At 43.1% G+C, this 27,323-nt stretch overlaps 1 protein-coding gene across 3 annotated transcripts in view; it reads left to right on the forward strand.

Moving 5' to 3' along the window:
* The window catches only part of KCNQ2 (potassium voltage-gated channel subfamily Q member 2), a 326,236-nt gene that overhangs the window by 27,873 nt on the left and 271,040 nt on the right, over window positions 1-27,323 (forward strand). The window lies entirely within an intron of this gene.

Consider the following 27,323-nt stretch of genomic DNA (forward strand, 5'->3'; position numbering starts at 1 on the left):
CGTGCACACAGAGCATTGTAACTAATTCTTAAAGAAAGGGTTAAGGTCAGGAATAAGTGAGGATAAAATTAGTCTAATGAGTAAAAGATGGCAAGGTAAAGGACACATTGTGTTAACATATACAAAGATAGTAAAAATCACTAGGAAATTGTTGGGAAAAAAGGGAAGATGTACGAAAAACTGTGTACCTGCACCTTTGGTGTTGAAGCTACTTCTTGGCTTTAGAATAGGAAGTGAAATCAAACAGCACTCTGCCCAGGGTCACCTGGTAACCAGTCTTGCCCTTAAGGCACAGAAGAATTGTTGGTTGCCTATTCTCCCCAGTGGAGGTCCCAGCAGCTGCAAAAGCATTCTACACCACTTTAGCTGGTGGATCAAGAGATCAAGATACATCAGAATCCCCAATAAAAACTTTTACAGTATCCTACCAAGATGAAACCAAGTCTGCAATTAAATCAAATGAGAAAGAAAACCAAGGAAAGAACAAACAGCCAGATTCATGAACGAAAAATCGGCTCGCAAAGGGCCAGATTCTCAGAATCTGGCCCTTTGCGAGCGCAATTTTTGCATTTGGGATTTATCATCCCAAATGCAAAAATCTCTATTGGCAAAATCGCATATTTGCGAGGAATTGCATTTAAGGAATCGCTATTAGAGATTCCTTAAATGCAATTCATTAACCAATTTTAAATAGCGAATCCGCAATATTTGGCCGCTATTTACCACGAAGTCTGACTTCGTGGTAAATAGCGAAAAAATAGAAAAAAGCACTTTAGTGCATTTTTCTGAGTTGCATGTTACACACACACATGTCCTTTGGACATGTGTGTGCGCAACACCTGTGTAAATTTGCATTTCGGGGGTGCTACAGGGTGTCCTTTGGACACCCCTGGCACCCTTGAAATCGCTGTCTTATTTGCGATTAGCAAATTGCTAATCGCAAATAAGGAATACTCCCCATTCATTCCTATGGGCCTTTAGGCCCATAGGAAAGAATGGGGAGTTAGTCCTTATTTGCGATTAGCAATTTCCTAATCGCAAATAAGGAATGTGTAGGAATCGCTATTTATTTAGCGATTCCGACAAGAATCCCGTTTTGCAGGTCCTTAATAGCGATTCCTTAATAATCGCTATTAGGGACTCGCAAAACGGCTCTTTCATGAATCTAGCTGAAAGGCTTTTTCAGGAATCCAAAAGCAGGCACTGATCAAAGTTCTAACCTGATGAATGAGGAAGCAGAATCACTCCCAATGCTTCATTTGTAAAAGCATAGGGGATTTAAGACTAGATTGCTGAATACAAAGGCTCTCTCGCCTCGACTCCTCCTCATGCCTATTGTAGCCACAGCTCCTTTGTCTCACTCCTGCAGCTTTTTCATCCCTGATTTTGTTTTCCTCCTTTCCCTCTTTCTTCCATTTTTTCTCGTTCTGGGTCAAAGTCCGATGCTGAAAATAAGTCTTAGTGCCCAAAAACGTGTGTCGGTGGGCCCTGTCTGCACCCACTAGCACAAATTAAGCACTGCACCACTCCACTCGAAAGCCATCCAGATTGGATGGATACTGGTCAATAAGTAGCCAGATCCAACTTTGGCTGATCTATGTAATGACCAGCTCAATCCTTTGCTCAGTTTGAAGCAATTTTGACTTACTGGCATTTAAACGGTTCTCCACACATCATTTAAATGCATTAGTAAACCCGCAGTGCTCCTCCATATTAATCTATTTGTTTAACATTTATTTTAGGAACATTTAATATGCCAAATTGCTTTTTAAGGTCTGGCCTAGAGGCGGGTGTACATTTATCACCAGCGTCACATTTTCAAAAAAAGACATAGTAAAAACACACAAGTTAAAATATAGATTTTTTAAGGTATTTCGGTCCTCCCTCTTCACCTATTTGTCTTTCTGAGTGTCATTCACACTTTCCTCCTGCTATCTCACTATACTGCATGGGGCAGTGGGTCAACCCACTTCAGTTATGAGCTCTCTTCACTTGGTGGCATTTAGCTCTTGCATATGTGCATAGCCATTTAAAAAGCAGTCCATTTCAAAGCGTGTGATGCTAGGCCAATCTCCTCTTTTATATCTGTTCTTGGTACTTGTTCTTGAAAATTATTTTTGAAAAGCGTAATTTTTTACTTTTTCTTTATGCAAACATATGCTTGCACACTTTAGATTCAAGCACTTTTTAATTTTTATTGGTTTTACTTTTTTAATATATGTTGGATAGGTTTGAAAAAAGAAAAAAAATTCAGGATTGCCAAGGCTAGAGCACTTGGCCATGCCAATTCTTCCTTAACCGCATCGCTGCGGCGGTTATTTTTCCGCTACGCGGCTTTTTTCTAAAAGCCGCGTTAGATGACGAGCTCAGCTCGTCATCCGCACACGACCACCGTGGCTGATGACGAGCTGAGCTCGTCATCAGCATTGAAGGGGTTAATGTTGACGTACTCAATGCACATTGAATACGAACTTTAGAGATACGCTTTTTAGAGACGTTTACCTTCCTCAGTAAAGCTGCTTTTCTTGTTGTACAGGTCTTTTCCCTGGTTTTCGTTTCCTTTACTCAAGGGATGACCATGTTACATTCCTCAGAAGGCCATGGTTGCTCTAGACATTACAAGGCCCAGTACTTTACAGAGCCTATAAGCCTTGCCTAGGCACACACATGTATCTCAGTAGGCTTCTCTGCCCTAGAACACCTCATCTCCTATGACGTTTTAGGCGCTTCTCTGCTTGCACGACTAAATATCACTTTGCTGGTAGAGCTCTCTTTATTTAAGCATTGTAGTTGATGAGATGATTCTCTTAACATTTTGTGTTATCCTGCGGCCCAAGCCATGATAATCATTTAACCTAAAGAGCCTTCATAGGTATCCATACCAATATAATAAAGAGAGAGCCCAAACCTTTGAGGCGGGTAATCTCAGGAACCACAGCACCAATCACAACACCCAATATAGCGTTGGAAAGGGCAGTTGAAGCAGAAGGACGTAGGCTATGCAGACGCCCACCATATACATTTAAAAGGTAAAAGAACTGTGCCAGCAAAGTAGCCCCTTGTGGGCGTGTCTGCGTTGTGCTGTGGGCGTGTGCTGGGGGTGTGACAAACGCTGGGGGCGTGTGGTACGTTCCGCCCCTCATGCCATGTCTCATATCTTGTGCTAATCCCACCCTGCTCCCTTTAAATACCCCTGCACCCCATAATCATAACCCACCCTTACTCCTTAAAATACCCCAACACCCTTAAACACTAACCCATCTTAACCCTATAAATATACCCTGTACCCCAAAACCCAAACCTATCCCTAAACCCTAAAAATACCCCTGTACCTCAAAACCCAAACCTAGCCCTGAACCATATAAATACCCCTGTACCTCAAAACCCAAACCTACCCCTGAACCCTAACAATACCCCTGTACCCCAAAACCCAAACCTAGCCATGAACCCTAAAACTACCACTGTACCCCAAAACCCAAACCTACCCCACCCCTGAGCCCTAAAATACCCCTGTACCCCAAAACCCAAACCTAGCCCTGAACCCTTAAAATACACCTGTACCCCAAAACCCAAACCTACCACTGAATCCTAAAAATACCCCTTTACCCCAAAACCCAAACCTACCCTTGAACCCTAAAATACCCCTGTACCCCAAAACCCAAACCTAGCCCTGAACCCTAAAAATAACCCTGTACCCCAAAACCCAAACCTACCCTTAAACCCTAAAATACCCCTGTACCCCAAAACCCAAACCTAGCCCTGAACCCTAAAAATACCCCTGTACCCCAAAACCCAAACCTTGCCCTGAACCCTTAAAATACCCCTGTACCCCAAAATCCAAACCTACCCCTGAACCCTAAAAATACCCCTATACCCCAAAACCTAGCCCTAAACCCTAAAACTACCCCTGTACCCCATAACCCAAAACTATATCTGAACCCTTAAAATACCCAAACACCCCAAAACATATACCTCAGTACCCCAAAACATATACCCCTATACCCATACTTACCTCATCCAAACATTTTAAAAAAACATGCTTTTACCATTCATGCATTTACAACGAATTTCGTTGTAAATGTATGCGTGGTAAAAGCATATAAAACGTAATGCCATGCGTTATAATGGCATTGCGGAGTCATGGTACTTTCGTATGAAAGTACGCGGAATGATGGTATGCGGAAAGAAAGTGGCGGAATAATGGGTGTTTACCCTCCCCCGGTAAGTACATTGGTGGCACGGCGGCCCACATCTCCAGCAACATACTCTTATTTTTTCACCACCCATTTGAAAAATGCACAGGTCTCTCTCATTGATGGCCAGCACCGACATACACTTTTAGACACACCTCCCGCCACAAGTTCTAGAATTGCGAACTTTAGAGCTGGGGAGCTACGTTCGAATCTCGGCATCAGCTCAACATCCTATGATTCCAGGCAAATCGCTTTGTCCCCCCGTGCCTACCACAAATGAATGTGTTCTTCTGTAATGTAAATTGTGCTCATGCCATGTTGTCGAGTTTCACTATATAATATTGCAAGGAAAAATAAAGTAGGGAAACTCGAGTTCACACACTACTGAACGCGCACTCTTAAGTGCATCAGCAGTGCACTGTGAATCAGAGCTTTTCACAGGCCTGTCACAGATAAGAAATGCTATCAAAACGAAAACCTACAAAACAATATACTACTGGCCAGTAGCATTTCATACCCGGACAACGTCGGGACGGGCTGCTAGTTAATAATAAAACAAGAATCATTTCAGCATGTCAGTTAGAGAATGGTAATCGATTATGCTGCGGTATGAAATTGACTCCAGCCAACTTCAGACTGAGGCCCAAACCTCTCAATTGTTAGTTTCTGAATGCTGATTGGTTGGTTGGCGAAGCTAACCATATTATTGATTTACTCCAATATTCCTTTGGTTGCCTTTGTCAGTGTACCAGGCTAACAGAAGATTGTGCCTCAGTTTCTTCCCTAATGTTCTATCAGAGTTTCGCTGGTCCACCACCCCCTTGGCCTCCAGCTTCAATGTTTCGAAATGTTTGATATCTGGGGTATCTGAGCTCATGGAGCATCAGATCTCCAGGTAGTAGATCTGCTTGGCAAATTTCAAACGTTTGACTAAATAGCCTAAAAAGATGTCAGTCATTCAATGTTTAATTACACCAAATCTTTACACTCTTCAATTGCTCATTTGTGTAACTTTTTAAATACATTTCTTCTACATAAAATTTAGAATGTTGATCCATTTTCTGAAACATAATTTAATAACACAAATTACAGTCATGACAAAGGAATATATTCTGCAGAATGTATTTTTGATCACTGGTTCCTTTGTAAGGATAAAATCCCTCACTTTTCATCTTAAGTACTCATCATCTAAAATTGTTGCAGAACAATATTTATAATTCCTTTAATTTACTCTAACTTCGGCCGGGGCAAGATGGCGGTCTGGCTTTAGACCGCGTTGCAGCACCACGCCTGAGCTCCGCTGCTGCCAGAGGAGTGTACCACCAGTTAATGTCGGCTTTTCCCGTGCGCTTTTTTTGAAAAGAAAATCTACCTGCACGTTAAAGACTGGGGCAAAATGAGAGCAGTTTAAAACAACTTAAGCATCCTAAAGATAGAAATGCTAAGAAATTCTGCAGAATCACCCCGTTTAGAGACACACTCTCTGTCTTCGTTATACACCCTGGGCAGAGTTTAAAATTCTTACCGCCTCGTCGAGCTGTTCCCGATGTTCACGCCATACACTCTACCCGTGGACACGGACTGACGGTGCAGAAGCGGCTCCTGAAGCAGTATTCCAAAAGTGTTCTCCCACCAGGACTCCTCATCTTTCCGAGCCCTCCACCATGCCGCCTAAAACAGCATCGGCAGCCTCGGCTGCCGCAGCGTGAGCCAGAATTGCCAAAGCCGCTAGAACCCTTCGCGAGGAAGCTGAACGGCAACAGCGGATTGAGCAGCGGAATGGAGGCGGGCCAGTAAACGTCCCTTCTCCCACAGGAAAGGCGAAGGGAAAGAAGCAGCAAACATTGGTAATGGATTGTTCTCCGAGGCAGGAGGTATTGGCCTCTAGAAGAAAATGAAATAAAGATAGCATACAACCATCGGCCACCCCATGCAATACAGTGATGGACTTACTTTTGAGAAAACAAGGAACTCAGAGTAAAGTACAAACACCGACTCTAAGCCTACAGACTCAAAACACGGAAACAGGAATGGTTAATTCAGGCAGTGGGACTGATTCTCCAGGTCAGCAAGTCATTAACCCCCAGGTCCTCGCAGGAGGAGTATTAAACGAAATATCGGATATCCAGCCCTCAATTTTGATTGAAACTGTGAGTACTACTATTGTTAGGGTGACTGGGGAGACTGAAGAGACGGCTGAGGCTAATGTGAATGTCGTGCAATGTTTAGGGGGGCAATGCATGTCCTTCTCTGGAGCTGGCGAAAATATAATGGGGGTGGAGCAATTGAACGAGGTTACTATCCCTGCTAATCTGCCCTCTCATGAGGGATCAAATCAAATTACATCTGATATCCCTGGAGCAACACCAGGTTTAGCGGCCTCAGGATCTGCAGTAAATGTCTCTCCGGCTCCGGCTCTTGCACTGCCAGAAACTGCTAGTAGTAGCCCTACTGTATCCGGCAAACATGCTCAAGATTTAAGATTCGTGACCTCAATGGACAATTTAATACCTGAGGGGGATAAGGAAATAAGTTCTACTCTTTTTCTGATACACAGGGGCAGATGCAGAGGTAGAATGGTCGGATGAAACTGACTTCGATGGGGAGTCTATGTCTGGCACCTCAGAGGGTAGCAGTGTTGAAGAGAGTATGAAACTGAACACTGTAAAATCTAAGCCAATCTCGTCATCCAGATTTAAGCATCATGCTGCAGGGGGCTCTGCTGAGGACCGCTCCATGTCTAGCCAGCCTTTGCCTACCATTCAAGGATCTGACAATACCAATAGCTCTGTGCTTCCCCCGACAGCAGTTGAGACTATTTTACAGGCTATCGCAGCTCACAGGGAAGAGACATCCCTCGACAGTAAAAGATCACACGTTGTTCTTCGCAAAATGCAAGGCGTCGTCAAAAAACCTTCAAAGACATGTCATTCATCTGGAGAAAGAGTCACGGAAATTGAGGCAAGGGTACTTTCTAATGAAAATGAGGCTGCAGTGAATTCAGAAAAGATCAGGCTACAAGAAGCAGAGTTAACTGATATTAAATGGAAGCTTGAAGATTTTGAAAATCGTCAGCGCAAGAATGACCTGCGCATACTAGGAATTCCCGAGAAAATGGAGGGGGAAAATGTGCGTGCTTTTGTGGTGCTTTTGTGGTGAGGCTGTTTAAAGAGTCATTGCCCGAATTGACAAACTGGAACTGGGACGCTGAAATTCAGCGTGCTCATCGTATGCCATTCAACCCACCACCTAAACCTGGAATCTATCCACGAGCAATATTGGTCTATTTTGGAAACTTCCTGTTAAGGCAGACCGTTGCTGAGAAAGCTAGACCGGATCATATTTACGTTTAATGACTTCTCATACTTTACGCAACCAGACTTTTGCCATGCAACGGCTGGCGATTGCGTTAATTAATCAAGCCTTTTCAGAATAAAGGATCCCAGGCCTTTTTGAATAATCCAGCACGGCTGAAAGTTGTCCGAGATGGCCAGACAAAATTCTTTCTTTCTGAGATCAAAGCAACATTTTTTGGGGATGAGCTATAATAAGGGGGAGTGATTAGCACATGGATTAATTTACTAATGCATATGAAAATGAAAATGAACAAAGTGTTGTCTTTCTTTTTTTTTGTCATATAGTACTTAGTGGAGCTATTCGTTACTAGTCTATTAGGAAGAAAGGTGAAGGGCGACTGAATTGGAGGAGATGTATTGAAAGTATGGAAAGTAATCAGAAGCTTATGGTTACATTATAATGAGAGTTTTAAAATGTTTATTGGTTAATAATTAATAGCTCTCTGGTGGCTCATTTTTTCTTTTACTAGTCTTTCTACACAATTTAAGGTGGTAGCTCGGGTGTTGTACTGCTTTTCATCATCCAGACTCTTATGGAGTCTCTTTGCCTTTGTTTGGTGGGGGTGTTGTGGGGTGGGTTGGGGGTTTGGGGGGGGGGGGGGTAGGGCAGAAAACATTTCAAATTTAAAAAAAGAACCAGTTCTATCATCAAAAGTCATATTGTCTTTTTGCCATTTTTGCCATTTTTTCGGTATCTCTGCAAGTAAAATTAAGTTAAAGTGAAGGAAGTCACGATATCTCAATAAACAGTATGTTAGGAAGCCTGCTGGGTCAAAATGTTTTATAAAGCAATGGGTAGGTTGAATATTCAAACCTGGAATGTCGGGGGTTTATTGACTGCAGATAAACGACATCGTCTCGGCGAATTAATCAACTTAAATCCTGTTGATATTTTATGCCTCCAGGAGACGCATGTGCCATGGGCTAAGAGATCATTATTGAAAGTAAAAGGATATAATCTTTTAGTAACATCTACTCAAACATCGAATATTAGGGGTGTAGCGATCTTAGCTAAAACGTCTCTTGGTGAGGTATTATGTCAGCTTTCAGATCCGTATGGTAGATGGGCGATTGTGAAGCTTGCTCTTGGTATTACCATCTGTCCTATCTATGGTTCTAATCAAGATGATCCCGCAGTCTTTGAACATTTAGAATCTGAGTTTGCTACATGGCAAGGCCCACTTATTATATGTGGTGATTTTAATATATCATTTAAGTTACAATCGAGTAAATATACTGGTCGTAAGCCGAAGGTTTACAAAGCTGTTAAGAGACTGGTGGACAGCTTTGGCTTAATCAATATATGGGATCATACGAAGCATCAAGATCCGGGGTATACTTACTTTTCATGTCCTCATCAGAAGCACGTTCGGATAGATTATATGCTTGTTTCCAGTGATCTAGCCTCACAAACCTCAATTAGCAAATGCCCAAAAATCATTTCAGACCATAATGCACTAATCCTTACAATTAACATCATTTAAACAGCATAGGCCATGGAGGTTTGATCGTAAACTCTTGGCAAATAAGGATTATATTACCTTTATTAAATAATATTCGAACAATAATCGATTTAGTGCTTCAAGGAATATGGTCTGGGATTGTTTTAAATCTGCTCTTAGGGGAGAAACAATTAGTTTTCAAAGTAGGGCTAGAAAACATTTAAACAATGAATATAATCTAAAGATACAAGCCCTGGCTAAAGCAGAAGAAGAGCACACTATACAAATTTTGCAGGGCCGAGATGGCAAACGTGCTATGTATCAGGTAGCAGTGCTGAAATCAGAACTCAATTAGAATCTTAGCCAGAAAGCAGCTGAAACATATAGAGCTCACAGGAAGGATGTTTATGAGAATGGGGAAAGGGTTGGCAAGCCGCTTGCATTGCACACTAGACAGAAGAATGTTTTTAACAATATTAAATCTGTACAGGATAGGGGGCAGACCTACACACAAACCCAGATATTATCTATACCTTCCAACAATACTATCAGAAATTATATACAGAGGACTTAACTACGAGTGAAAGAGAATCATGTTGATATCTTAACAATCTTCTTAATAACCCGGAGGCTGGGAGAATATTAGATGATCCCTCTCGGGCGGATCTTGAAAAAGAAATTCCTTTGGCTGAGGTGATGGCAGCTTTGTCATCACTTTCATCTGGTAAAGCTACTGGCCCTGACAAAATACCCCTCGACTTATACAAAATATTGAGTCATCAACTTGGTCCCATACTCCATGATCTATTTTTAGGGATACAATGGAACGGGGTTCCCCCCGAGTCATGGAACGAGACTAATATAATTGTCTTCCCTAAAAAAGGCAAATCCCCAGAGCAATTAACTTCTTATCGTCCCATCTCATTAATTAATTAGGACTCTAAATTGTATGCTAAAGTAATGGCAGTTCGACTCAGTGGGGTCATATAGCACCTGGTCTTCCCGTGGCAGCATGGGTTTGTCCCTGGCTAGGGTACCACCGACCACACACGTAGGGATATTACCCTATTTGATGCCATGTCTGTTACGGGGGGCTGGATGTCTATGATTCTACTAGATGCCAAAAAGGCCTTTGATCGTGTCTCTTGGAATTTCCTATGGGCGGTCCTGGCACGAAACAATTTTGCAAGTCAAAGGGAAATCCCTGGAGTGCACTAATGAACCTCACAAACCCGTGTAAGCATGCATTTACAAAACCACGGGGAAGGACGTGTAAAATTAAAATAAATTAAAATAAATTGTATTTTAATTGCTCAGATATATGGTTTTTTTAAAATAAAATTAGATTGTGAACGATTTTATTTCTTTGTGGAAATTATTATACATTCCCTAAAATACAGTGGACTACAGGTCCTTCCCCGTGGTTTTGTAAATGCATGCTTACACGGGTTTGTGAGGTTCATTAGTGCACTCCAGGGATTTCCCTTTGACTTGCTGTCCTCTTACCCTGTTCCCTGGTGAAAGTGGGGTACCCTCTCTTTTGAAACCACGAAACAATTTTGACCCCAAATTTATTAAATCCATTAAATCTATGCATTTATCCCCCAAGGCAAAACTGCAGATGATGGGCTCAGAATCTGGCTATGTTAACATCTCCAGGGGCACCAGGCAAGGGTGCCCCTGTTCACCCTTATTATTTTCACTTTATATAAACCCTTTAATCTTAAAGTCTTAGGAGAATCAGGCAATTAAACCGGTTGTCTGCGGTCAATACGAGACGAAAGTATTGGCATATGCCGATGATATTGCGATTATTACATCTGATCCGATTGAGGCGATGAATGAAATAGAGAATGTGACACTCGAATATGGTAATCATTCGGGATACTGCCTGAATAAGGGGAAGACAGTTATATTATGTACGGATAATATTATTCTTTCGGATCAAAGGAGAGCCAATAAGGCTACGTATTTGGGTGTTACTATCAGCTCTAATATTAAATCTATACCTAACCTTAACTTTGATCCACTCCTTGTCACTATTAAAAATTATTTGGATTGTGTAAACAGGCTTCACCTATCAATCATAGGTAGAGGCAATTTTTTGAAAATGAATGTGTTACCCAGGTTTTTATATTTATTCAGAGCGACCCCTCTTGCCATAGATGATAAGATACTAAAAACATTTAATTCTATTATGTACAAATTTGTATGGCAGCAAGGCAAGATCAGGAGATCCCATAAACTTCTCTCACTACCGCAGAACAGAGGCGGGCTTGCCATTCCTAATACCATTCTATATTATTGGGCTACATTTCTTCAACAAATGGCTCCATTGGTCAGTTTGTCAGACTAGCCTAATACCGTCAATATATGAGCTTGTACTTGGGCAGAAAGCTAATGGTCTCTTTCTGAGGCAGGGAAACAAAGGGAGGTCGCTGTACTGTTCCTATGAAAAGTGTGGAAGTGTTTAGCTGGCATGACCACAGATGTTAGAGTAACATCCTGGGGCATCCATTTTGTTGGATGTAATGGCCTCACACACCCCGAAGGATGTCATGCTTCATCATCGGCGGTTGCTCCTCGTCGGGGAGGCGGTGCAATCCCCGACGGGCTCACCTCAAAGAGGGGCTCTTTGGCGGAGATCTTTTTCCAACTGCCTTAAGGTGAGGTGGGGGTGTGTGGGCCGGGCTCGGTGTGGTGGTGTGTGGGGTATTAAAATGTAGCAAGGGGTACCGGAATTCAATTTATTCTGGGGGTCCCCTGGCTGCAATTAAAAAGTGGGGTTTAGCTCACTAGGTTAGGTCGGGTGACCCTAGATGAGGCTAAAGGTGATGTTGGTCGACATGTTTCACGCTGTGGGTCTAGTCACCCGCGATTCATCAGGACCTTAATAATGTGCAGGGGCAAACATGCTAGTGTCATGTATGTCTTTTGTTACCTCTGTGGGTACTCCTATGCCTAGACATAGAGGGAAAGAAAAAGGAAAACCATTAAATGCTAATATGCATGTCAGTAGTTCCAGTGGATGCCAGAGTGTTTATACAGTAAAGCATGCCATTGAAGTTGAAAAAGCATGCCTTGCAACAAAGTCTGTGTGCAAAGTGCGCAGTGAGGAGCACACACAACTGTTGAGCCTGTGAGGAGGTTGGTGGTAAAGTGTAGGCTAAAAGCAATAATTAAAACCAGTTTTTCCAAAAGGATTTAAAAATTTACAGCAGTTTCTGAGGATTGGGCTGCTCCTATAGTGTAAAAAACGAGCAGGTATGTTTTTTATGACACCATTTGTAAATACATGCATTACTAAATAAACCAAACCAAACACACACTGTGCCCCAAAAGGGTAAATAAATAAATGGGAAAACACACATGTCCCACTCACCTAAAGGTTGAGGACTACATGCCACATGAGGGGTCGGCGGGACTAGACAGCAGGGAAGAGCCCAAGGTTTATGCTGGAGATGTAAAGTAACATAGCGCCAGGAATTGGAAAGTGGTTAAGGCTTCAAGCTATCTCCAAACAGAGTGGGGCTTCTGAGGTCTTTCTGAGGCAAACAGACGCAATATACTATAAAAAAAATCACAAATTTGGAATTGTAATTAGCGCCTGGAGGGTTTGGTCTAAGGTCACTAAATATATGCATATTGGGAAAATCAATAGATACACACCTCTTTGGCACTCAAAGGCTACAATGGGCCTTGACTATGATGAAATATCTAGGAAATGGGAAATGCTGGGAATCAGGACAGTTATTGATTTTTTGTGTAAAGAATTTATAACTACTTTCTCAGATTTAAAGTTGAAATATCAATTGTCTAATAGAGATTATCTTAAATTTGTACAGGTGTTTGCTAAGTTGAAAGCAAAAGAATCAACTATCTGTTTGCTAAGAATAGAAATTATCGATGCAATGAATAGATCAACTATTAGAATTGGAATATTATATGATATCCTATTGACTAGAATTCAAGATGATTTGGAAAAAACTGAAATAAGCTGGGCTGCTAAATTAGGAAATCCCAATGTGGATATTGATAGAGGTTTAAAACTGACCCACTGCCTTCTCATAACAAGTAATCCTCAGGCACAGCTCTTTAAAACTATATTTAGTCTTTATTATACTCCTGCCAAATTATATGCATGGGGGAAAAGGGAGAATGATCTCTGTCCCAGATGTTTACAGGGACCAGCCACTCTAATTCATATGTTTAGTAACTGTAGTGAGCTTGTTGTAATCAAAAGTATGATATCTGATTTTTGGGAAGAGCTATTCGGGCATAAAATTCCTGAATCTGAGAAACTTTATGTACTGGGGTATGATAACTCTCTGAATCTTTCAATAAGTGAAGAAAGACTGGTATTTATTGGTACAGCTGTTTTAAGAATTATCTTGTCCGCACGATGGAAAGATGCTGATCCACCTAGCTTCCAGATGTGGCTGGCTCGTTTTATGGCTGTTTTTAATTATGAAACTGCCATATATGCTACTAGGGGTCCTAAAGCAAGGAAAATGGGAGAGACGATCTGACTCCCAGTTACTAATTGGAAAGCCGGTATCAGTCCTATTACTATTAGCAACCCTAGCTAAGTCACTAAATGGCAGAAACCTACAATGTTGTGTGTAATCTGCAATATATCTTTTAAACAATGTTAATCTTCTGTACTACTCTATAATAATCTTGCTTAGTCCCTCCTGTTTTCTATGAGTATCTCTGTACAACATTGTGTCATTTTGTTGTGAATTTTTGTAATTGTGTATTTTTTGTTTTGAATCTTGTTTGAACTGGTTAAAAGAAAAAAAAAACAAATCTTAAAAAAAAATGTACTCTTACTTCACCCTACAGTCATAAAAAAGTCAAAAATACCTTGAAAGTCCAGGCCTACACTCATCCACATACCCATGTTGTTGGCTTATAGACAAAGTAAACAGTACAGTGATTACACATGCTATAATTCAATTGCCTTAATTCCCCATCTCCATTGCAGAGGTCTCTTTCCAAACAGTAGACCATGGGTTCCTAAACCTTGCTTCGGAAATTAAATAATAGTATAAGTTTAATAAAGTATACAGAAAGAAGAAAAAAGTAAAATCTTAAAACATTCTGTAAATGTGAAGGAATTTGAAATTGGAAGCTAAATATTAAGTTGGTTTCCTGAGATTGATTTGTTGGAGCAGCGCAAGTGCTGCAAACAGAATATAGTACAGGCGATGGTCGGCCTCAATTGGAGCACCAACAAAAAGGGAGCATGTACTAGGAGCAAGAAAGACAAAGGGATATGACAGAATTTAGCAGATCACTTCATCTTATAGAATTCAAAATTAAATTTAGAAAAGCGCCAACTTTTCCATTAAAGTAAAAATATTGTTTTCTCTATATTTGTGAATTAAATACAATTTTGAGTTGTTTATTTGTTTAATGCATACCTGTTTCTGGATTTTTGAATATTCTTTTGAGGCTCAAATTATAGAAATTCCTTGTGCCACCATGACTGGCTTCTGCTAGTGACTCAGTGGGGTCCTCGGATTCCAGTTGCAATACAGTGGGGGTCCACGAAAGCCAAACATTTTAGAACCGCTACTAACAGCTCAGTCTTTTTCAATTCACAACCCAGCATGTGATTATCATTCACCTCACGAATGTGTATGTCCTTTTTCTATTGTTATCACGCTGAAAGCAGTAACACAACAGATGGAGGCCTAACACTTCAGCTTTTCCTCATCTTATACCAACTAGGGGTGGGCGGAATTTGCGTAGTCAAGCTACGCAAAGCTCTGTGAAACAGTAAATAATCTCTGCAAGCACGCAAAAGTTCCATGACCATGTGGAATTGTATATTCCGCCTATTTGTGATGCTTTTTTCCTGTTCATGAAGGCAGTTTGCGTGCTCGGGGAGAAATACCTCACGAACACGCATTTTGAAACCCGAACAAGCAAAAAACTCCACGAAGTTGCGGATCGAGGAATTTGGGCAATTCTGCATTCTCTGCGGAACGTGAAATTACCCAAATTCCACAAGCGGAACGTAATTTACCTACCAGGCTTAATACCAACACATATTGCCAAAAGAACTGCGAAAGCCATAAATCACATAGCTTATTGAACATAGCTGAAATATTGGTCGTTCCAGAGCTAATTTCACCTCCATGCGTGTCTTCAGCTACATTGTCATATGAAAGCGTAACCAGCGCCTGACTCTGAATGCATACCAGCCCTGGCAATTAAGTTGGCTCGTGGCAAACACTGCTGCTGTGTTTTTATTACAGGAGCCGATATTGCACCACTGCTGCAAAACCGGCCCCCGTAACAAAAAAACTGCACTAATCGGTTCAAAACCGGCCCCCAATCTTCGGGCCAACCGGGAAAATGCCTGGTGTCCGATACAGCCAGTCCGGCCTGGGAGTAACATAATGTGACGCAACATGAAATAAAATGGTGAACGAAATGATGGCAGAACCGCAGCTTGAATTCTGCTTTTAAGATGTTTCAGTCATGGGTCACTTGTTCTACTAGACTGTGTTGCTCCAGATTGCTTAAAAAATCGCAACGTCCACAGCCTGAATTGCTGCTAAAAGTGTTATTTATTAAACTGTACTCTTAGAAAGCTGATACAAGATATGTTTCAGCAAATCAGAGCATAATTAATGCAGAACTTCAAATTCAGAAACGAATATTCGGTCGACGTGCACCTTCATAAACACCTCTGTCCTGTCCTCTTCTGTGCTTTCATCAGAAGACTATCCTAAATCCGTGACATCCCTTGCCTCCACAAATTGTATACCGACCATTTTTTGTTTATGTTAGAGTTGCTGGTATCTCATCAGTCCTAATACTCCTTTGACCGCATCAAGGAAATTACAGTTTTTATTTTTATTTTTAATTATTTAATTTTCAAAGCACCGTTAAATACGTGTGACACTGTCACATAACGCAGTTCCATAGCCTATAACAAATGTTCTACTGCGAGAGTAGTTTATGAGGAAATCAGCCGTGAACATCCCCTCCGCATCACACTAATTACGTCCTGGTGCGATTTGTCGTATATTCGGCTTCTGGGATGTCAAGTGCAGCCAATGGGATTGCTGACTTCTGCTGTTGAAAAAGGTGGTGGTCTGTAGGTCACGAACTCTATTCTCATCAAGGCTGGCACAACCTTCTGGAGAACGGTAATTTATTATTTTTTTTTTTAACCTTTATTTGTAGTACTTGCAGTTACAGGTATGGGCCTACAACCATCCCGGCCGACCGCTAAACAGAATTGAAGTAGAGCAAGCATTATGCGTAGTTAAAGCAGTTCGGCCCCCGGGGCAAGAGATAACAGTGCGCAACCTGTAATCATACACAACAGCTGAAGATCAGGATTCGAGAGGTTAATTTTTCAAATAAGAAACTAAGAAAGTGTCGCACAATCGTACACAGTCCCGCATTAATGTGCAAAACAGGATATCAGCAAACAATAATGATACGAAGGAGTCATTGGGGGGGGCAAGATATACAAAGCAGGAGAAAGGAGGGCACAGCCCCATCGGGTAGCAAGCCTCACCCCCGCCCCTCAACAGAAAACATACCGCAAAGAGAATGAGCGACGACGACACTAAAAAAGGAAAGAAAGACTAAAGGGCCATAGAAACAAATAGTAAGCGAACACCCATCCAGCAGCCCCCACCCTGCACACCCGCAGAAGGCCATGGCCTACCCCCCCAGCAGCGTGCCTGTCGCCCTAATAGAGACCAGAAATATAGAGAGATAGAAGAGGAAAGCAGGACCCTCATCTTGTCGCCCGGCCCCGCCCTTCACCCCTACACCACAGAAATCCCAGAATGGAAGCAATACTGTACCGGAGAATAACAAACCCCGAGTATAGACACGATACAATATCGATCGAACATATCCACTGCACCGTCTAATAATAATATCGCCAATAGACATGACCCACATCATCCCTGACCCTGTCTGGCAGTGGCACCGCCAGAAGTCCTCTCGTTGATCAATTTAGAGCACAATCCTGAGGGTCCGAACAGTACAAGTGGGTCCGGCTGGGACGCGACCATGGAAGAGTACAATAATCCAAACCCATCCCAGTGTAGACAGTCAAGAACAGATAATAGCAACGCCGGTCCCGGAAGACTCCCAAAGCTCACAACCAACAACGCCATCCAGGAGATGAAAGTCACACAGTCCAGCCACCGCTGCGACACGACCATGCCAGTCCAAAAGGAAAAACAGTGCACCACCCCCAGCTGCCAGCCAGGCAAATGTCCCAAAGAGACATCCAGATAAGCAATCGAGTCGGCCCGCACGGGCACGGGAGCCCGATCCTGAGGCGGCTCCCAGTGCCGCCGCAGAGCCGAAACTTCCTCCTTTGGGTCAGCAGCAAGTTCACCGGCAGTCTCGTTGAATCGGGGCGCGGCCGCCAAGGACGGCGAAACCGCAATGGCGTCCATTCTTCCGCCCAAGTCTCGGGCATGGCAAAGCGTAGTCTCGTGCAAAACTGCTAGAGCGGCTATCACGTCTCGGGAAATGAACTCCTTTGTGAGCTGTGAGCATCCCGGCCCCATCCGTAGATCAGCCGTCCGATCTGGACTCGGGTCATAGAGGAGTGCACCAGCTGCCATCTTGATCCAGCCGGCCCGTCCCTCTTCACCACACTCAGGGACTAGGCCTCACCATGAGGGCGCCACGGAAGCGTCTCCAGGGCAAACAAACTGTGGGAGAGGCCCAGAAAGGAGAGCCAACAAAAGGCTAGGGTTCCAGCCGGGCCCCGGGAGCCGCCCGCCTATATCGGGGGCAGACCTTGGTTATGCACGGGCAACAAATTATGGGGAAGGGGGGGGCAAGAGTCAAGCGCCCCCCTTCGGTCCAATGTCTCCCCACTGCTCCTCAAGGGTCGCCAACAAGCGGACCGGGTCTTCGCCGCCAGAAGCGGTCTTTCACGTCAACGGCACCCACCTCATCGCCATCAACGGCCGATGACGCCACAGCTGCGGCCGGAGGCCCCGTCGAATCAACGCCCCGGTCTCATCACCGCTTAGGCCGCGGAGCAGACGGGGACAATTCACGGGATCGGCGGCACACCGGAGCTCCGGAAACACACGGTAGGTGTTCGTATTCCTTCTCCTATCAGAATATGCCTTCTCAGCTCAGGATAGACGCCAGGATAGACGTGTGGGGCGAAAGGGCTCACGGAGCCGAGCGACTATGCGGCCATTTCGAATGCCTGCTTGGCTCCTCCCCCGGAGAACGGTAAATTGAGTAGACACTAAGGGCCAGATGTAGGTAGCCCAATACCGGTCGGTAACGGCCACAATTACTGAATTTTGTCTGTTACTGACCGGTATTGGGCTTTTTAGATGTAGGTGGCATTTTTTTAGGATTCTGTATTTTACCGGATCGGTAATTTAAGGATTCGGTAAAATACCGAATTCTTAACATACCGATTCGGTAAATTACAGAATCCAGGATGTAGGGAGCACTCAAGTTGGTGCATTCCTCGGTTAAGCATTCATTATTTACCACCAACTACAAGTTGGTGGTAAATAATGAAAACGTTTGAAAAAGCATTTTTTTTGCTTTTCCAACAGTGCGAAATGGCAGACATACATGCCCTTAGGGCATGTATGTGTGCCACATGTGCACCCATACACAATTGAGGGGTGCAACTGGGTGTGAAAGTGACACCCTGCCACCCTTCAATGTTTTCCCCCTTTTACCGAATCGGTATTTACCGATTCGGTAATTGCCATTCATTCCTATGGGCCTCCAGGCCCATAGGAATTAATGGCAATTACCGAACCGGTAAATACAGATTCGGTAATTACTGAAACTTACCGATTCGGTAATTTTTAACAAAAAATTACCTACATCCCATTTACATATTCTTAAATACCGAATCGGTATGATTCGGTATTTAAGAATAGGTAAATTGAGATTACCTACATCTGGCCATAAATTGGGTAATAGGAACATATGTTAATTATAGCTCTTAAAAGCAGTAGACGCGTGGCATGAAACCCTATAAAAAACGTTATTGTTTGGGCCGTCGTAAGCCATATCTACATTAGGAAGAGAGTCATAAGAGATGGGTAGGTCTTGTAGAAGGTAAACAGCCCTCACATTGAAGCAGTCACCCTGCATGCAATTACAACGCGGTTGTTACAACGACCGTGTTATAACAGCGCTTACCATTACCTCGCAAGTGGAATCAATGACTTGCGGAAGGGGGGGAAGGGGTTGGATTTTAAATCCAACACCTTCCCTACTGTTCGCACAGACTGGAGTTGGAATAGTAAATTATACTATTACAACGTCCAGCACCCCGCTCCACAAGTCATTGTTCCGACTTGCGGGGTAATGGTATGCGTGAAAAGGAGGCATATTCCTTGTAGACTACTACGGACCATGAGCCAGTCTATTGTCGTCGAAACCATTGATTGTACCAGTTTATCATATTCTGCGCGTGTGACCAATAAGGCCAACTCCACAAACCCGAATTGTTTGGAAACAATAATGACATGGATTCTTTGTTAGACGAGATCCACAATGCTTGTGTAATGACAACAGCAAAGTTGATTAGGATTGAACCTAAAAGCATTAGCATAGTCATGGTCGGTTGGGTGGTCTTTGTACGGCTACCATCTACAGATACTTTGGCCATTTCACCCTGGGCTTGTCTATTTCCCCTTAATTTGCTGGTTTGTGTGTCTTTGTAGCAGTATCCATGCCGTTGTGTGCCACTCTATACCTCTCACAACGTCTATGCCATCAGTTCTTCCATACATCTTGCTCTGCTCCAAACCCCATTTTGTTTAATCACTGTCTTGTTGTCTCATAGAAAGCCCTTGTGTTTGCGAAAACAAATGTCTGCTTCACCCCATGTCTGGATCACTCCCTGTGAATGTTACCTTATGCTTATGTTTCCCTATGCCCCCTTCTTCCTGTTTCCATGCCTCATCATGTTCGTGTTGCCACACATCTTGCAATCTCTTTATGTGCCTCTTCCCTGAAATCTGCTCCTCCCACCTATGAGTCTCTGTTTGTTTTTTTCTCCATGTTCTAAGTTCCATATCTACCTATGCATCTCTCTCCAGGATAGAGCGTCTCTTAATTTTTTAGGTCTGGCCTGTGAGATCTACCTCTGCACATCTCTCCAGGATAGAGTGCCTCTACATTTTTTTGGTCTGGCCTTTGAGACAGCAATAGTCGTCTCACCAGACTGCTTTTTCCCAAAACATTTACACATAGCGTTGATACATAGAGGGGTGTTTGGTCAGGGGGCTCCATTCATTGGCGTGTTTGTTAAATCGTCATTCACATTCTGGCTCCGCCTACTAGAGCATATATCTTGTGTGCCAGCCCATTGTCCCCATTGGCTCGTTTTACTTTGAGTGACTGCTCAAAATCTGAGCACATTGTTGACATCCATATAAGAATACTTCCTTTCTATTCAGTTACAATGCTGGTACAAAGTGTGCTTTTTAACAATGTTATAAATTAACTTTAAATATCGCCTACTTGTTTTCCCTGCACTTCGGGTGCCCAATTAGATGGTGAATTTTTTTCTGTCTCCTTTGAAACCTGCTGATATGAAGTGTCTAAGTGAAATTATAACATTGTAGCAGTCTGTGATTTGACTGCTTGATTAAGCGATGAATCATTCTTATCTGCTTCACAAATAATACAAATTTGATATGTTGCACAACTGAAAGGCTCATTCTTTAAAAATATCTCTAGTAAAAAGGCCACATCAGTGAATGTTTTTTTAAAAGTTTATATTTCTCTGGAAATGATATATAACAACCTCTTGTAGCTGTCAGCATGTTTCCTTTTTTACTTTAAGTGTTGTGGCACACCCTTATTTTTTTGTTTTTTAAAAAGAACTATTGCACCCGGTCCCACGTATACCCGACCAGTTGGCTGTGCCAATGCTTGTTAATATATTTATTTTTATTAACTTTATAAACACAAAAATTCGATACAAAAGCACTGTACAGAGATGATGCATTAGATACAAACTCTCAGCCCAGTAATACCTATTCAGCCAGATTCATCAATGTCCCGATTTGCGAGTCCTTAATAGCGATTATTAAGGAATCACTATTAATGACTCGCAAAACGGGATTCATGTAGAAATCGCAATATTATTTGCGATTCCTACAGCTTCCTTATTTGCGATTAGCAAATTGCTAATCGCAAATAAGGAATGACTCCCCATGCATTCCTATGGGCCTAAAGGCCCATAGGAATGCATGGGGAGTCATTCCTTATTTGACTCCCCATGCATTCCTATGGGCCTAAAGGCCCATAGGAATGCATGGGGAGTCATTCCTTATTTGACTCCCCATGCATTCCTATGGGCCTAAAGGCCCATAGGAATGCATGGGGAGTCATTCCTTATTTGCGATTAGCAATTTGCTAATCGCAAATAAGGATGCGATTTCAAGGGTGCCAGGGGTGTCCAAAGGACACCCTGTAGCACCCCTGAAATGTAAATGTAGACTGATGTTGCGCACACACATGTCCAAAGGACATGTGTGTGTGAACATACAACTTAGAAAAATGCACTAAAGTGCATTTTTCAAAGTTTTCGCTATTTACCACAAAGTCAGACTTCACGGTAAATAGCGGCCAAAAATAGCGATTTCGCAATACAAAAATGGTTCATGAATTGCATTTAAGGAATCTCAAATAGAGATTCCTTAAATGCAATTCCTCGCAATTTAGCGATTTCGCATTTTGCGATTTTTGCATTTGGGTTGATGAATCCCAAATGCAAAAATTGCGCTCGCAAAGGGCCAGATTCTCAGATTCTGGCCCTTTGCGAGCCGATTTTTCTATGATGAATCTGGCTGTTAGTCTTTTCCAGTATAATTGCTCTTTGCGCTCCACTGTCGAAATCATGTTGCATCAGTATTCATTGCTCGTCCAGTCCTCAGGAGAAAGACTGAAATACCTGCCTGGATGTTTTCAGATCTGGCTGTCTGGATGATCAGTTTACAGTCCGTCTCTTCCAGTGCATTCAGGTACACCATGTACCTTATCCGGCCAGAGTGCGTAGCCGTGGGACCCATAAGCCAACTTACAGCTCCTCTCCCCTTGGCAACAGGGTCAGCCTAACAAAAGAATGACCGTCTGACTGCATCTCAGAGAGACCTAACAATCAAACCCCTTGGCTCTTACACCTCTGGTACCCAAGCATGTCACACGAGCCCCTGCAGACATCCATCCAATACTTATTGATCCAATGACACTGCTATTCCTGGTGCAGAAATCCCACACCATCCATACAGATGTAGGGCAGGTGTCCGAGAAGGATGGGCCTATTCTCTTATTTTTCACTGGACGCAATGTACACCTGGTGTAGGAATTTAAATTGCATGAAAGTAGGTTTATAGTTCTTTGGCATATTTTTGTCTGTCAGCAGGCAATATCGGGCAAGAGGCCTGGTTGCCTTCATTCTCTTCGGGTACCAAAGACGCAACAGTAGGGGTTCCCCAGGGCTCAGCCCTACTCCCTACACTGTTCAACATCTACCTCCCCCTGCTGGCACACTTGGCTAAAACGTTTAGTGCCAAAATAATTTCCTAAAACGAAGATATCGTGCTGGATTGAAATAAACCCTGCCTGGCTACCGTTTTCTACTGGAAGAGGTATGGTGCAGCGGCCAGGGCGGCTGACTCCAGAACCTGGGGGCTCACAGTTCGATCCCTGGGCTGGTGGCAGATCAGCCCAGCACCATGTGACTCCGGGCAATAGCTCGCTTAATCTTCCCGACAGCCCCTTTACACCTTCGGGTAATTGTTTGTGCTTTACAAATACTGGACATTTACATTTACTGTAGGTGCAATGCGAATAAGACCGAAGTTCTCTTCTTCGGCCTTAACTCACCTCCTGTTTGGCCAGCCTTCTGGCTGGAGGGCGCTCCTCTTTTAAGCCCTCAGTTTGAAGTGGTTAAAAATCTTGGGATCAGGTCTGGAAACCCACTCTCCTTTCAGTTCCAAGTCAAAAGCTGCGGTAGGGACTTGATTACTCCTTTCCGCAGATTGGGAAAAAAATTGTTCATGTCTTTTCTGTACCAACCAGGAAAACAGTTTTTCAAACACTTTGCACATCTAGGATGGACTACGCAAACGCAATAAACCGCAGCCGCACGTATGCTCCTCAATCTTCCGCTAAGAACTCAGGTTTCCTCCCATCTTCACTCTCTGCACAGGCCAGTGAGGAAATGGATCATATTCAAAGCACTTGTACTCACCTACAGAGCGCTACCCTTAGTAGGTCTCGGATATCTTGCCTCTAGAATTCTTTTTCTCTCCTGGCTGGGAAGCTTTGTTCCTCTGACAGGTCATTAGCTAAGGTGCCAGGGCAGGGGGCCGCTCTTTCTCATATCTGGGTCCGGCTGCCTGGAGCAAATTTCTCTTTCAACCTCCATCTTCTTGAATCTGAGCAGATCTTCAAAAAGAGGTTGAAAACATGGTTCATTTCTCAAAGCTGAGCACCTTACTTGTGGGTCTAGCTCCAGGAAACTCTTCGGAGTAGCTGAGTCTCTACAATAGTCCTGGGTGAGCGACTCTACTCTTCCTTTCAGGGTCTGAATGCTGACTAGTGCAAAAGTCAACCTTCCTCCTTTTTCTGTGAATCTGCTAATTCCCATGTCCAAATTATTGTACATCTGGGCTAATTTGATCCCACCATATGCACTTGGCCATGTGTCTCATCTCAGCCAGTCTACGGAGGAATTGCAGGGTGAAAATCCTATCAGCTCTGTTGTCTGCGTCCTGATGCCTGGAGGTATTCCCACACAGACCATTTTCTTCTGTTTTTAGGTCTTGCCTGGCGTTGCAGCACGCAAGCGTTTCTCGCTCTGCAAAGGATTCTTGGAATCAATACAGTTTTAGAAGTGTTTTTTTGGCTCTTCCCTAAATTTCCATTGGTGTGCATCATTTCACGTCACTGATTATCCTAAACAGAGTGTGATGATTGTACCAGAGGCTTTTTAGTCCCTCCTGGTTTCCACCCTGTCCTCTTTTGGCCACGCCCACCCGGACTGGATCTTTTACTGGCGGCGTGACACGGTGGGTTTTATAATTACTGTCAGCACTTTAACCATTGCTTGCGTGTAGGCTGTGCGTCTAGTTATATATGTGCTTGTTGTTTACGGCGCTGCTTTCATCGCCATCCGCTTTGGCTACACTTGTTTGTTTACAGCGCCAGTGCAGAACACGCTGCCTTCAATGAACCCCCGCAGCCACATTCTGCCTTCCCCACCTCTGTGTGCATACAGTTTGCTTCCCAGCATTGCTGTGTGATACCTCGCACCGCTCACCCAACATCTCCTATCCGGTGCACCAGTATTGACACAGGAAGCCTCCTATTTGTTTTTTTAAACAGTGCGCTTCCCAGCAGTGCTGTGAGGCGGCTCCTATCAGCATCATGTTTTCTGGGTGCTATTAAGGTGTGAATAATGTCAATGCTAAAGGGCGCAGGATAGGAGTGTGACAGGAGACGCGGACACGTTTTAATGGCGGTGGCATTGGTGGAGACGACGTGGGTGGTTATGGGGGATGGTGATGCTTAGAAGTCCAGCGGAATGAGATTCTGCGGCAGGCTGTCAGGGCCGCCATTTCACGGCTGTTCACTGGTGGTAGACCACTCAGGCAGATGCGTCCGTCCGTGCCGCATGCAACTGGTAAAACCAACCTCGGCCAAGTTTTGCAATAACCTATTTTTTCCCCTTAATTTTTCCTCCGAATTGTGAACTTTGAAAATACTTGCAATAAGGGCTTTGTACAATTATCAAAATCTGCCACAAATTGCAAAAATCCACAGAAAATCAGTTTGTAACAGAAACTGATTCGTCAAAAATAAGACATTTTATCACAAAGAAATACTTTACGAAAATGAAGCACAACTCAGCTTTTGACAAAATGATTTATGAAAAGAAAGCAGTGTTGTTAAAATATGAATTAATTATTGGAAAAAGAAGCATTTGGTGATTCATAAATAGAGACTAAACAAACAAGCATTTGCAATGCAATAGGTCTCGCATTTACACAACTTTAAGCTATTGGCATTGTAAATGACTATGCCTTTTATTTATGTTTTAAAAACGAAAACAAAAATAAAAGGCATTATCGTTTGCAATATCAATAACTCAAACTTCCGTAAATGCGAGACCTATTGCATTTCAAATGCTTGTTTTATATACCTTCAGCATACTTTAAACAGCTCCTCGTAATCCTCCCGTCTCCCCAGACTACTCCACCATCCATCACCATCACCTAAGCCCACTGTGTGCGTCCAGCTGTCCACTAATTCTTGGTTTTACATGTTTGGGCCAACCTGTCTCATTATCCATCTATTTCTCTCCATCACCATGTCTCCACATGTTCTTGTTTCCAATGTCTGGGCATGTCTGTTTTTCCTGGGCTAAAAAGACTATTTTTTTAAAGTGTGGTCAAAAATATTATCTAAGCCCTACTAAGCCATTTCAGCCTTGAATTAATTTATCTAGACAATGACTTGAGGCCTGGGATGTCGACAGAGTGAACTAAGGCATTACATCATTTCTGTCTGAAGTTTCCAGTTGGTGGTGCCAAATTAAAGGAAGGTGCTCTAATGGCAACATCCAATTTTGCTTTAAACTCTGACAATATTTATCCTCACAACTGAATCCTTTTCGACACCCCTGAGCACATATTACAAATAGGGCGCACTGTCCTTGTTTCCGCCACAGTGCATCTTTGAGACAATCCAATGCCCTCTATCTCATTTTGTGTAAACAGAACCATCCAGGATTTTGTAAGTTTTTCATCATAAACCAAAACTCTCATGGTTGGATTTGAGGATCCGCTCTGAACCTTTGTTATATCACCCACATCCCATGTCCCAAGTTACTCTGAAAACATCATTCCTTTTGTTGCTTGAATAGAACTTCTCCCATGTGGCACAGGGTCAGACTGATTTGCATATGACCATGTCTGAACTGGGTTGGCAGAGTGGGCTAAAGAACGGTGATGGATTAAACCCAGATCTGTTGACTGGGTGTGAGTGTTTGATTGATTCAGATGCTCCGTCCATCACCAACCCCTTTTGTACCGCTTTGCTCGCCATAAGTTGGCAGGGTATGCTCAGACGTGGGTCCCTTGCTCTCTTTGCCACTGGATTCAAGCAAGCCTGGCTGAAGACGGCTGTAATGCCAGAAACCGGTCCTAAGAAGCTTGTTTCCGGTCCAGGGAAGGCATGGCTTGTCAGTTCAGGCTGGACTGTTCCCATGAGGCACAGGGTCAGCCTGATTTGCATATGACCATGTCTGAACTGGGGTGGCAGAGTGGGCTAAAGAACGGTGATGGATTAAACCCAGATCTGTTGACTGGGTGTGAGTGTTTGATTGGTTCAGATGCTCCGTCCATCACCACCCCCTTTTGTACCGCTCAAGGTATATTGAGCGAAATGTGAATCACCATATGGTCAGACCAACCACAAGGTTTAAAAACACAATTTGTATTCAGATATTTTTGTGACCATACTAGGTCAAGTATATGCCCTTTAGGCAGTGCAGAGTCATTTATATAATGAATGAAATCCAAACAATTCATTAATTTAAAAAAACCTCTTTACCCTTTAAACATGTATTAGGCTTATCTGCCCAATAATTGAAATATCCAGTTACCAAGCATTTATTAGATTTTATCACTATTGAGCACACAAACCTATAAAAATCCATTGGAAAATATGCCATATAGTGCAGTGGGTGATAAAGTAACAGTATTGCTACCAAAGCACTGGCTACTTCTGATATGAGCAGGAGAAGATCCGAATACCCTAACGCTCATTTTAGATGGCTCTAGGGACTGTTTTTATAATGGTGGCTACTCCACCTCCCAGAGTATCCTTTTTCTTGTTCACACTAATTCAAAGTAACCATCGGGAACAGCCTCTAACAAAGAAGGTGCAGAAGTATCCATTAACCCCTTCCACACTCATGACGAGCTGGGCTCGTCATGGTGTAGCCTCCTCAAACACTGATGACGAGCCCAGCTCGTCATAAAACAATAAAGAATAGCAATTCCCAGCACAGGAGGGGGAAAACGCATAGCAGCCATGGAGTTAACCTTGTATCAGTTAATACGGGGCAATCAGGTTGATCAGAACATTATGTTTCAAGGATTTCTTTACTACGCTTTAGCGGCGACCTAGTATTCAAGTACATAATCTTCAATACATCTGAAAACTTATTGACAGGGGTCGAATGTAAAGACTTAACTATGACCAGGCTGGGAAAATCTCCATTCTCAAACCTTCTTTCTGTATCCCTTTTGAAGCAGAACAAAAGC

The sequence above is a fragment of the Lissotriton vulgaris genome, chromosome 7 (assembly GCF_964263255.1).
Source record: "Lissotriton vulgaris chromosome 7, aLisVul1.2, whole genome shotgun sequence".
Taxonomy (NCBI): domain Eukaryota; kingdom Metazoa; phylum Chordata; class Amphibia; order Caudata; family Salamandridae; genus Lissotriton; species Lissotriton vulgaris.